At 44.7% G+C, this 13,161-nt stretch overlaps 1 long non-coding RNA gene across 2 annotated transcripts in view; it reads left to right on the top strand.

Annotated features, from left to right (window-relative positions):
* Positions 1-13,161, top strand: part of LOC126502211 (uncharacterized) — a 36,786-nt gene that overhangs the window by 7,517 nt on the left and 16,108 nt on the right. Inside the window, exons 2-3 of one of the 2 annotated variants that reach the window (XR_007591862.1) lie at positions 7,676-7,734; positions 9,235-10,010. This is a non-coding gene — a long non-coding RNA (uncharacterized lncRNA). The remainder of the gene's footprint in view (positions 1-7,675; positions 7,735-9,234; positions 10,011-13,161) is intronic. The other variant, XR_007591863.1, reaches the window with a different exon arrangement.

Below are 13,161 nucleotides of genomic sequence, written 5' to 3'. Positions count from 1 at the left end.
TAAAATTTGTGAATGCCCTCTCCATGTTACTTATTTTCCTCTCTATTGTTGTATAACCAACAAAGAATATATATATATATGACAACATAATGTGTTGGCCTGCATGTAGATGGTAAAACTATTACCATGATCTACTTATTTAATGCATTCTTCCCAACACATAGCTACTGTTGTATGTATTTGGTAATGACATTGAAGATCTATGCACCAGGCTTTTTCTTTTGGGTTTGCTACTCAACTCCCAAATCATGACAATGAAACTTACTATTAGTTTTGAATGCTTGGCCTTAGCTTAGCTCTTATTTTAATCTGTTTCTCTTTATCTATGTTTTGCCTTGGGACTGTTTAACCTTTCTTCTTCCTTCCTTCCTTCCTTCCTTCCTTCTTTATATCTTAGTTTCCTGCTATCTCCATGTCTGGCTGGTGACCCCCAGCTTCTGGCCCCAGTTGTGTCCCTCTCTTTTTCCCTTGTTCTCTCCTCCTCCTTCTTTCTCCAGCCTAGATTTCACTTCCAACTTATTCAACAGCCCTGCCTAGCTATTGACCATTCAGCTCTTTATTAGACCAATCAGGTGTGTTGGGCAGGCAAGAGGAAACAAATGTAAAACATCTTTACATTGTTAAACAAAGGTAGCATAACCAAGTGTGACACATCTTTATATAGTTATAAATTATACAGCAGATCTTCTCTTTGAACCATCATTATATAATACAGAGAATGTTTTTGAAACTCACTTGTTTGTTTGATTGATTCGGGGTCTCATTATATAGTTCTAGTTGGTATAGAACTTGCCATGTAGACCAGGCTAGCTCACAGAGACCAGGTCGTACTTTCTAATAATTTGTGATAACTGGTCATTTGTGTTTCCTTTCTTGAAGGCTTCAGCAATCCTGTGAGTTCTGTGCCTGACTGCTGAGTTGTAAAGATTTTTAAACATAGTTTGGGAAAACATCCTTTGGTGCACATACGTATTAAGAATCTTTTTTGCATTAGGTGTTTTGTCTTTTCATTTTCTCCATACAAATTAAAAACTGGAAATCTGAAGTACTCCAGAGTTCAAAACTTTTTGGGACCAACTTGCCAGAAGTAGAAAATTCCACACCTGACCTCTTATAAGAAGTTAGTCAAACCATAAGTGAACTAAAAATACAAAAATAACCTTCAGGCTATGACATGAGATGTATGTGAAACATAATGAGTTTCATATATAAACTTGGATTTTATATCCAACATATCTCATTGTACATAGTTAAACATTCTCAGATTTTTTTAAAAAAAAGAACATGCAACTCAAAACACTTTTGGATTTCAGATAAGGATACTGACTTGTATTGTCTTCCCGAAATTTTTAAACTTTGGAAAAGACAGCTGTCTTTCCACATTTAGTTAACGTGGTCTCTTTCCTTCCTGTCTCATTGGTTACCATATCTTATAATAACTACTTTCCATTCCTTGCAAAATGCTCTTCTATCCAGCCCCATGGACTGAAGCCAGGTCTACAGCCCCAAACTCTGCTTTCTCGGCTCAGAAGGGATCGCTCTTCTATGCTCTGTCAGGGCTCTCCCTGGTGCTGCCATAGTATGCTCGCTCCGTCAGCCTCCTTCCTAAAACATTCCAGTCCCATACAGTGTTTTGCCAAATTCCAGGGAGCAATTCCCTCATCCAGTTTGACCAGTTTTCTAGTTGTTTACAGCAGGAAGGCAGTGCCAGTTCTGATTACCTCATCTTGCCCTGAAGTAAGCATGGTTTCTGCTCCCAAACCTAAGCTATAGTGCCCTCTAATGCTGGGAGAAACCCCCAAGAAGCTCCCATCAGCTGCAGCAGCAGTAGCAGCGGATGCAAGGACTAACCAAGAGTAAGACTTTGTTAGCATGCTCAAGGTTGCAAGTTTCCAGGTGTCTCATGAAGATGCATCCAACGTCCATTCCTCACAAGGCTTGAACCATTTGGAAAATTATGAGGATAGGAAGAGGATTCTTATGGCCAGCTTACCTGGTTCTTTATATGGACACACTGTCCACTAAAGTTCATGAACTGGCAGATTTCTTCTCCTGTATTCAAGCTATCAAAGACTTAAGACACCCTGAAAAGGGTTATATAAATCACTATGTCCTAAGATGGGCCCGAGTAGATTGTGTGGATCTAAATGTCTCAACAAGGACACATGACACATGCAACTACAAAGAAACATCTTTCTGTAATTCAGGTGAACTGGGAGAACCTATTGACCCAAGTGACAGCCTGGGTCCTGCCAAGGTTGACGTGAGCAGAGACCTTGTAGCAGCATCAGTCAGGTTAGCACGATCACCTCTGGGGATGATGGTGTTTGGACTTAGAGACACAGTATTTACAAGCAGCCTGTGAGAATGGGAGATGAAGGTGGGCTGGTGGGAAGTTAGGCCTGTGAACCCAAAACAGGTTGAGCCTAAAGATGATGAGAGTCTTGGTGGGCAGTGGTAAGTTAAGTGGCTCCTTTCAGATAATGTTAGATACCTAACTCTGAATTTTAAGTAAGTCTGAAAATACATCTTCAAGAGGAGAGAGCATACAGGTCAATAACCAGAAGGAAATTTCCAACCAACCGGAAAAAAAATGGCATATTTAGTTTATTAGTTCTTTGGCACCAAGGCATGTAGGACAGAAGCGGATTTAATGAAGAGATCAGAGATCACTGTGACCACCTAAGCATGAGATGGACAGCAAAAGACATGCTCAGTAACGTGGACAGCAAAAGTCCTCAAAGCCTAAGCCAAAGCCAGCTGAGGAATGCTGAGAGAGAGAGAGAGAGAGAGAGAGAGAGAGAGAGAGAGAGAGAGAGAGAATATGAATTACCATTGTTAACAGGCAGAAGAAAAGGTAAAAGGGTAGTATTTTTAATGTCTGACGTGGTTGTACACACTTGTAATCCCAGCATTTGGAAAGGGAAGGGAGGAGCATAAAGATTTCAAGGTCATTTTTGGGTACACAGCAAGTTTGAGTTAAGCCTTGACTACATGAGACCCTGTCTTAAAAAAAAAGAGGTAGGGTTACCAACCCCCAACCCCCATCCCACATTCACAAAATTAGATAATAGGACAAGTCTAAATACATTGGTTATCACAATATATAAATGGTAAAACACACCAAATAAAAGGTGGATTATTAGGTTGAATTTTAAAATTCCAATTAAATGGGTTTTTAGGAAGGCATATACCTTATCACTTGCTAAAAAACTTAGTTCCACAATAAAAACATTACAGAATTTAAGAAAATAGCAATAAAGTAAATGATATTTCATATTTAACTCACCAAGATGATAGAATAAAAAGAGTCATGAAAAAAAGATGTCAGCAAAAATTATATTCAAGCTGGGCTTGGTGATGTCCATTTACTTTGCCAAACATTTGAGAGGCTGAGGCAGGAGGATTAGCTGAGCCCAAGTGTAGTAAGTTACACCCAGGAGTTTGGAACCAGCCTAGGCACAATAGCAAGAGTCTCTGTCTTATATTGATTATATATAGTACATACTTTCTTATAGACTTCACTTACTCCGACTTACGTTTTTGATGGTTTTTACATTTTGTCTTTTATACAGTATTTTATTTAAGCACAGGCAATACCAAAATATCTTCTAGCATAATTGTAATCACATTTTAATTAACCAACACTAAGACAGATGGAAAGTAAACAAAATCAAGGGCCTTCACTTGTGGAGAGGAAAATGAGATCATAGAGACTCCGGCGCAAGCATGAGTTCATTAGCAGGAAGTGCTGTGAGGTGCGAAGACTGTTTTTATTACCAGGAGCAAGGACTGGCCTTCTGGAAGTGGTGGTGACGTAGAATTCTAATCTTTATCCCAACACCCACTCGCTCTTGTCTGCTCTCTTGCCCTCTGGCACTGAAGTCTGTGCACGAGAGACGTCACCCCCACGGTTAAGACGTCACTCGTCACTCGCACGGTTATGTCCTGGAGGGGCCAGTCTCATCGCGGAAGCGCTTTAAAAGTACAGTTTTCTCCTGCTGGCGGTAGAGGAAACTACAGAAACTCAGTGTGAAGAGGGCCATGAAGTGCCACAGATTCTCCATTGCTGACACAGAAAGGGCCCCTGAAAACATTCCCCTGCCAATAGCCAATAAGGATACACAGCCCACGTTTCTGCAGCCACTTGGAATTGAATCTGGCTGAGAGCCCAGAGGAGACTGGAATCTGACTTGTCTCAAGAATGCCAGGTTCCCACCCCTTATGGCTAACACCTCGACTTTGTGAAACTCTAAGCAGAGAGCCCAGCTAAGCTGCCTCAGCCTCCCATCTCCTTAGTTTGAGGCACTGAAGTGTTTGTTCATGTCCTTAACATAAAGCTTGAGACAAAACAAAGTATAACAAACAAATGTATTCACTAAGTTTTAGAAACAGAAAAATGAAAAGTCAAGAAGGAAGGAAGGAAGGAAGAAGGAAGGAAGGAAGGAAGGAAGGAAGGAAGGAAGGAAGGAAGGAAGGAAAGATGGCAGCTTGTCTTCTTCCAAGATGGCACATGGCATGCTGCACCCTCTGAGGGAAGAAAGGCTGGAACTCAGGTGGCAGAAATTAGAAGAGTAAAAAGAGAGCTGCTCCCAAAACCCTTTAGTTTAGGCATTAAACTCACCAGGGAAGACAGAACCCTTATGACTTACTTTGGGGGAGTGAAACAAGGTCTCTCTGTGTAGCCCTGGCTGTCCTAGAACTCACTGTGTAGACCAGGCTGGCTTTGAACTCATGGGGATCTGCCTGCTGGGGTTGAACCTCTTAAGGCCTCTCCCCTCAATACCGCTTCATTGTCAACTAAATCTCAGCATGAGTTTGGGAGAGTCTGTGCATTCAAACCACGGAAGCCACTGTGTCCCCAGTAATTTGTTATGCAACAATTGAAAGCGATACAGGTGACATCTGAACTGTCCTTTGAGGGTTGGATAGGATTTCAGCATCTAAGGAGAAAGAACACTCTCCAGGCAGAGGATAGAGCATGCCCAGATGAAGTATTGGCGTGCTTATGCATATTCGAACAAGGCTGACAGACCGCTCCTGGGTTACTCTAAAAGTTATGAGCTTGAGGTAAGTTCTCAAGGACCTGGAGTGACACTGAAAGAATCTGATGTTCCCCCAGACTATCATGAAGAGAAGGTGATATTAAATATTTTCAAGCAGGCCAGGAGGTGGTGGTGGTGCGCACCTTTAATCTCAGCACTTGGGAGACTGAGGCAGGCAGATCTCTGTGAGTTTGAGACCAGCCTGGTCTACAAAGCAAGTTCCAGGATAGCCAGGACTGTTACTCAGAGAATCCCTGTATGGGGGGGGGGGGGGGGGGGGAAATACTTTTCAAGCAGAGCAATACATAGTAAGAGCTGTTTGTTAGGAAGATTCAGCTGTCGTTAGATTTAGGATAGTTTGGAGCCAGACATACAGAGACAGGAAGAAGATGCATTAGAACATTTTCTCGGCTGCCTGGTCATCAGACACTAGGAAGGAAGAAATATTGCATCACATCAGACCACCAGTGACTTGAGATGACATTCACTAGTCTTTCTGGTGATGGCCCAGGTTTTCTTTAGGAATCCCGTTGCCCCATTGGATACAGGACAAACGTAGACAGGGTTCTCCTCAACCAGAAGGAGCAAGTATTGAGTGAATGTCTGTCTTCTCTCCCTTAGACGGCTGTTCTGGAAGGCATTCTCTATCCTTCCTTCATGATCCCCATGAGATTTGTCTCTACTGTAATGCATCCTGTTGCTGGCTTTTCCACCTCTGTCTCACCCTCTCCTCTCCCTCACTTCCATCCTAGAGTTTGCCTCTGTGTTGGGGAAAATCTGTGTTAATAGTTCTAGGTAAGAGGACCCGACCAGGCTGCTGGTGTGATGGGTGAATGACAGACACACTGCACAGACGAACTGCACACAGGATTACACAAAAAGAAGAGCCTAAGAGGACACCGAGGTTTCAAACACAGCCTGTGCAGTGATATCGACGACACTTATAATGCTAATTCTAGAAGCACGTGACATAATTGAGATGGGTAATCGTCATTGTAACTCGACTGGGTTTAGAATCACCATGAAAACAGACCTCGAGGTGTGTCTATGAGGAAGTTTCCAGAAAGGGTGAACCAAGGCGGGGAAAATAAACCCGGAATATGGGTAGAGCCATTCCTAAGACCCAATATGGGGGACATGGGGAGCCGAGCACCAGCATCCATCTCTGACTGTGGATGCAGTGTGATCAGCACCTCTCTCCTGCTGCCGTGATGGGCCATGCCTGCAAACTGGGGGGCAAAAGATAAATCTGTCCTTTTTTAAGTTGCTTTTGTCGGGTATCTGTCAGTAAGATAAATAACTGATCAAATAATCTTTGATTCCTATTTGATGCCCATTATCCCTCATCCTTTGTCATAAAGTTGTCAATGACTATTTGTGTACAGGAATGAGGAGTGTAAAAATATTGTCTAAATAAATTATTTTTTAAAAAAATCCATATATGCATATAATGTATTTTGACAATATCCCCCATTCTTCCCTCTAACTCTCCTCAGCTCTACCTTTCAACCCATCCCAACTTGCACCCTCCTTTTTTTTAATAGGTTATGATGCCCACTTATTCATAAGTGTGGGGTCATTCACTGGAAGGTGGCCAACTTATTCCCGCTCCCCGAGAAGTCAGCTGGTATTAGTTCCTCAGCTAGAAGCAGGGGCTTGTAAGTTCCTCCCCATGCCACAGTGTTAACTGGCTTGATGAACAGATCTAGAGCAGGCAACCACTAGATCTGAGTTCGTGGGTGCAGCCGGGCTGTCCTGCCCAGAGGACGCTCTTTAACCTCACCTTTGGCTCTTACAATCTTTCTGTCCCATTTTCTGAGATGGCCCCTCTTGTGGGTAGGAAGTAGATATAGATGCCCCCTTTGTGCTGAGAGTTCTGCAGACACACTCTTCTCTCTAACAAGTTATGAGTTTCTGTTAACCGTTGTTCACTGCACAAAAGAAACTTCTCTGGGCTGGTGGTGGTGACACACACCTTTAATTCTAGCACTTGAGTGTCAGAGGAAGGTAGATCTCTGTGAGTTCGAGGCCAGCCTGGTCTACAGAGCAAGTTACAGGACAGACAGAGCTACACAGAGAAACCCTGTCTCAAAACAAACAAACAAACTTTTTTTTTTTTGATTTTCAAGACAGGGTTTCTCCGTAGCTTTTGGTTCCTGTCCTGGAAATAGCTCTTGTAGACCAGGCTGGCCTCGAACTCACAGAGATCCGCCTGCTTCTGCCTCCCGAGTGCTGGGATTAAAGGCATGCGCCACCACCGCCCGGCACAAACAAATTTCTTTGATGAGTTGTACAAATCTTTGGATATCAAAATCAGAACTTAGAAGGCAGTCTAGTATGTCCATTTAGCAGAATAATAGTAATTGGAACCGATGGGCTTCCCAACCATGGGTTCTTGGCCAGATTTGCAATACCAGGCATTTATTTTCTTCTTGGAAGCAAGACTTAAATGCACTCAGAGAACAATCTGTTATCCCTGCAACGTTCATGCCATTATTGATCTGTAAAGAAAAATCTTTTTCCTCCTCTGGGCATATCTTGTCATGCTGGTCATTATGGTGAATCACAGGGTTCACAGCTGGGTGAGACTGTTGATGGATCTCTTTTTTTTTTTTTTTTTTTTGTCCCAGCTCCCTGCAGAGCATCTTCTGGTTCTCTGAGAGCGAGGTAGCAGCGAGGAGGCTTCCTGGTGAGTAAAACCTTGATTTCTCCATGTCCTAAGGCCAAAGTATATAATGTCTTTAGCAATAGGGTCTAGCTGTCATGTTCTAGTGGACAACAGATAGCAATGGCAACAGCCTGTATTGTTTGAGGTTGTATCCGGGGTACTCTTGACCCACAACTCAAGGGGGAATATCCTATACTCGAGACTGGACTTTTTATATGGCAAGCTATGGATTCTGGGAGGCATATTATCCTCTTTCTAGGGTATCATCAATTGAACTCTTTAAATTTTTAAAAAATTTGTTTGTTTTATGTGTGTGGATATTTTGCCTACATCTAATGTAGGTCAACCATGTACATGTCTAGTACTCACGGATGTCAGAGAGGGTGTCAGATCCCTTGCATCTGCAGTTACAGATGATTGTAAACCATCATGTGGGTCCTGGGAACTAAACCCAATTCCTTCGCAAGAGCAACGAGTGCTTTAGACCACTTCAGCCCCCATATGGCTTTTCCAAACATCCTTAGTGTTGTTTATCCCTCCTCCTACCCCTTCCTCCACCCTACTCTCTCATCCCACCCCCACTTAAAACTCCCTCCCCATTACTCCATCCCTCCATGTCACCTGTGCCTGCCACCCCTGCCCCACCAGTGCCCCTTTCTGGTTTCCAGGATTGGACAGTTACTCTGAGTTGAACACACAGATCTAGGATCCCCATGTAAGTGAGAATGTGCCGCTTTTGTCTTCCTGGGTCTAGGTCACCTCACTCAGCATCATGTTTTCCAGATCTAGCAACTTACCTGCAGATTTCATTTTTCTTTACAGATCAATAAAATTTCATGGCCTATAGGTACCACATTTTCCCTGTCTATCCTCAGTTGATAGACATCTTTAACACACAACTCTTCACGCATCTCGTACTCACATAGACCTAAGGGAGACCTGTGTTTGGTAGACGTATCACTCACCACTGAGTCCTCTTCCCAGAGGCACCCATGTCACATGCCTGGTGAGATTCCCCACAACTAATGTGCCCAGAACCCGAGTGTTCGGAGACTACTAGAAAGCCAGGCTTCTTCTCTTGTAGACATGCACAATCTTGCCTGCCCTCACCGCTGCACAGCAGGAACAGAACCGTGTGTTTTCTGAGTTCGCAGCAGCACTACAGTATTGTGATAAAATCGACAGTATGATAAATGAAAAGAGATTCAGGACCCAAGGTTCCTAAAGGCAGAGCTGAAAATGAGGCCTCGAGACTTGTCAGAGCTGCTAGTGGGCTGAAAACTGTCATGGCCACTTGGTCTCCCAGGCAGTAAGGTACTGGCTGCTTGAGTTAGCAAGCACATCTACAATATCATTTTATTACATTCTCATAGCTCCATGATGTAGTTTTATCTCCATTTTACAGAGGAGAAAAAAACAAACAACAAAAGCAACAATAAAACCCCAAGTTTTACAAAGTAAAATAACCTGAGCTGAGTAAATGGAAGAGCTGTAATTAAAACCAAGTCTAATTAATTCCAGATCCCACTGTTTCTTACTGTTTAATCCTGTGGGGGCTCACAGCTGAAAATAAAAATGAACATCTCAGCCCACGTCAACATTCTTCCCTTAGGGTCAGCAACCCTTTTCTCTGACCCTTGTGGTAGTATGGGGGTGCCCATGCTTGTTTGCCCAAAGAACAGCCACGTGTTTTGCTGTAACCCTTGTGGATCAATACCAAGGCAACTCTAAAACAAGAGCACGCGGGCAGTGTGACCTTGCCTCCTGGCACCACCCATGGATTACGTCTCCTAAGATGACTCATCTGTCTGGTCAGGTTGTGCCAACCTGACTACCATCCCGAAGGACTTCATTTGCACTGGGCTGTATCTGCTTCCATCCCGGAGTCCCACGTAAAGACCGTCTGCCTCCGTGTCCTCATGTCACAGGCTCAGTGTCTGGTGCTCGTAAGAGTCTGAAAGGGGCTCTCCACGATGTGGCTTACAGGATGCTTTGTAAGGAAGCACACCCCCCCACACACCCTCACACCCACACCCACACCGATACACCCACACTCACCTGAAACCTGGTGTAGTGGAGGACAAGTGTCAGAAGCTGACAGTTAATGATTCACGTTGAAAGCCATGACCAAGGGAATATCCCAGCCTGTTCCACGTGGCAACACTGCTTGCTCCTTCCGTGGAAAGGGAAACCGGAAAACGACAGAAGGGAACCCAAGCGAGGTGTGCTGCAGGAGGAGTCTACAGGCTCTGGCATGTTTTATCCATGTAACTTCTTCTGTTTTTCTGAAGCCGCAGGTAAGGGTTGGGGCCGCGGAGGAAAGGGATCATAGTGGTTTCCCAGCGTAAGTAACACACTAGTCAACTTGAAAAAAAAAAAACCCTCAAATTGGAAGTCCTCCCCAAACTCCTGAATTGATCATTAGAAGCAGCTAAGACAGTGATCTGCTCCTCAAATCCTGTCATCTTCTAGGCTAACAGAAGCCGCCCTTATTTGTGACTTTAATCAGTGATGGCAGAGCCTTCTAAAGGAGGAATGTGAGCTGTTGTGTGACTCTTTCTGGGGTGAATGTCTATACACCCAAGCTAGAGCATGGATGATGGACCGAAACAAACAAACAAACAAACAAAATCCCTCCCAAGTCTAGGTGGGCCCGTGGCATACTGGGGTTATTCACAGGAGCATGGTCACTGAAGGACATGGTCACATTAAAGGTGCCGCATTCGTGCCGCATTACCAGAGAACCCCGCCCCCCGCGCGCCCACCCCCCACCTCCCACCTCCCACCCCTCACCCCCCACCCCCCACCCCCGCGCGCGTGGGCGCTGCATCCTGGAACTTCCTGCACACCTCGCAGGCACTTCCACCAGAGATACCCTCTCCCCAGCAGCTGTCCTCTGCTGTTACAGCCTTGAGGGAGGAGGCTTAAGAAGCTCCTGACTAAATTAAATAATAAAAACAAGTAAATGAATCACCAGACATGGAGACACACACCTTTAATCCCAGCCCTCAGCAGGTAGAGAAAGGCAGCTGTCTGTGAGTTTGAGGCCAGCCTGGTCTACAGAGTGAGTTCCAGGACAACCAGAGCTATATAGAGAGACCTTGTCTCAAAAATAAATAAATATTTTTTTTTTTTAAAGAATCTTGTAACTTTCTGTAAAGTTTCCTTAGCTTTCTAAGGCTTAGGATTCTCCTCCTGCCCACCAGAAGGAAATGTTTTGGTTTGACGAAAAGGGACAAGAAGTGTCAGAGGGTCTGTCCTGGTTTGTAAAATGGGTGCAAGGAGGCAAAAGTCACCCAAAGTCTGTCATCCCATCCAAGACCCAAGTCCTTTCCCCAATGTCATCAGTCAGGGCAGCCACCGGAGAAGTCTCTTCTGATGAGAAGGGAGTCCTCGTCGGGCTTCATGGGAACACAGGTGACAGCTGCCTGCCGTCACAACAGACCCGCATTGGGGCTCCTGCTTAGGGAGGTGATTCTGATTACTGGAAGGTTACACAGCACCCCAGAGCCCTCACACTAGAAATGGTGACAGTATGTCCCCTAAGGACAGAGATTAGAGGTCCAGGCATCCAGTCCTTGGACAGAGAAGCCTTTTCTGTAAACTCTTCCCCAGGAATTTTCATAACACATGAGTTCACTTGTCAGCACGGCAGGCAGGAGTCTATCACCAGACAGATGAACAAAATGCATGCCCTAAGCCAGAAAACTCAACGGTTGTGGACCCGAAGATATGGCTAAGCAATTAACAGCACTGGCTACTCTTCCAGAGGACCAGGGTTCAGTGCCCAGCACCCATAGCAGTTTAGGACCATCTGTAACTCCAGTTCCAGGGGATCCAGCGCCCTCTTCTGGCCTTTGCAGGCAATGCAGACATGTAGAACACAGACAAACATTCATGCAAACACACACACAAGTAACATTGAGAATTGTTGTACATTCATTTGCTTCCTCTATGACGTAAGCCTTTTTATCCTAGTCACACATTCTAGTGCCTCCTAGCTCAACCAGGATGTGGCTCAGCCATTCTTGGCTTGAGCCCCGCTTCCTGCATCTGAGTATGCCAGGTCTTCTTTCTCACAATAGCCTTGGGGGAATTGTGGGGCAACACAAATACTGAGGACCTATAAAATGTGGATCTTGTCCCTGTTAAGAGGGTGATCACAATCCATCCCAACTACAGTGAGTGTTATTGGCTTGAAGGACCGCCAAAAGCTACTGAGAGAATGGGAACAGGGCTATTATTACAGAGCTGCCAGGATGACCAAATCGGCACAGACTGGATATGCCTTCAGAGGAACCGGATTGTCCTCAGGAAACACTGCCCCTGATGGACATCCTGCTTGGGGCCATGCCTGGTCATCATCAGGTCAGGTGTCTTCTGGTTCCTGTCTCCACCGCTGTTGAGCAGGCTACTCACTAATCCCCACACACCCATGGCAGCCCTTCCTCCATCTTTGTTCATCATTTCCTTCTACACAGCAATACCGCTGTGACTCTGGTCTCTTTAAGACACCTCTTTGTGTACCATAAGTTAAAGATGCAATAGTCACAAAGGGTCCCTGGTGTCCAGTGCTGGGTCATATCTCAGCCTGCTTTCTTAGGTTCATTTTTGTTACTGTGGTTTTACGTAGGGTCTCACTATGTTGTCCAGGCTAGACTTGAACTTGGAATCTTCCTGCCTCATCTTCCTGGGTGACAGGACAACAGACATGTCCCACAATACCCAGCTCTTGGGCATCCTTTGACAGCACATACCCGACGGTTTAGTTGTTACCATGAGCATTTTCTAGTTCCTCTCTTCAAAGTTTCGAGTTCTATAGAAGTCTTTCCTGTTCTTGGATTGGGCTCTACCATTTTTTTTAAACTATCTCTTCTACTTGGTTCCTCTGATCTTCAGTATTGGACACGCCCAGCTCCCACCGGCTCTGAAAGTTGTGCAGGAGTTCCTGTCCCTTATTTTACATGTCTAAATCCTTATCCTTCCAGCCTCTTGCTCTGACATTATCCTCCTATATTTTTTTTTAAAAAAAGACAAGTGTAGTGGTATTTCATTTGTATTTTAATAAATAAAGCTTGCCTGAAGATCAGAGAGTAAAACAGCCCCACTGGTCAGCCTTACAGACCAGGCAGTGGTGACACACACCTTTAATCCCAGTAGCCACACTAGTTCACCACAGAAACCAGGCGGTAGTGGTGCAGGCCTTTAATCCCAGCACTAGAGAGGAATATAAGACAGGAGGAGACAGCTCTCAGACACAGTCTCATTCTGAGATTCCTGGAGGCAGGATTGCCAATTCAGACTGAGGTAGAAGTAAGAGCCAGTGACTGGCTGTTTTGCTTTTCTGACCTTCAGGTTGAACCTCAACCTGTCCCTGGGTTTTTATTAATCGTGCTACAGACAGGATCTTACTATGGAGCTCTGGCTGGCCTAGATCTCACTGTGTAG

Source organism: Alexandromys fortis, unplaced genomic scaffold (genome assembly GCF_014885135.2).
Source record: "Alexandromys fortis isolate MF-2015 unplaced genomic scaffold, M_Fortis_MF-2015_v1.1 scaffold_51, whole genome shotgun sequence".
NCBI lineage: Eukaryota > Metazoa > Chordata > Mammalia > Rodentia > Cricetidae > Alexandromys > Alexandromys fortis.
This window is presented reverse-complemented; position numbering and strand designations above follow the sequence as displayed.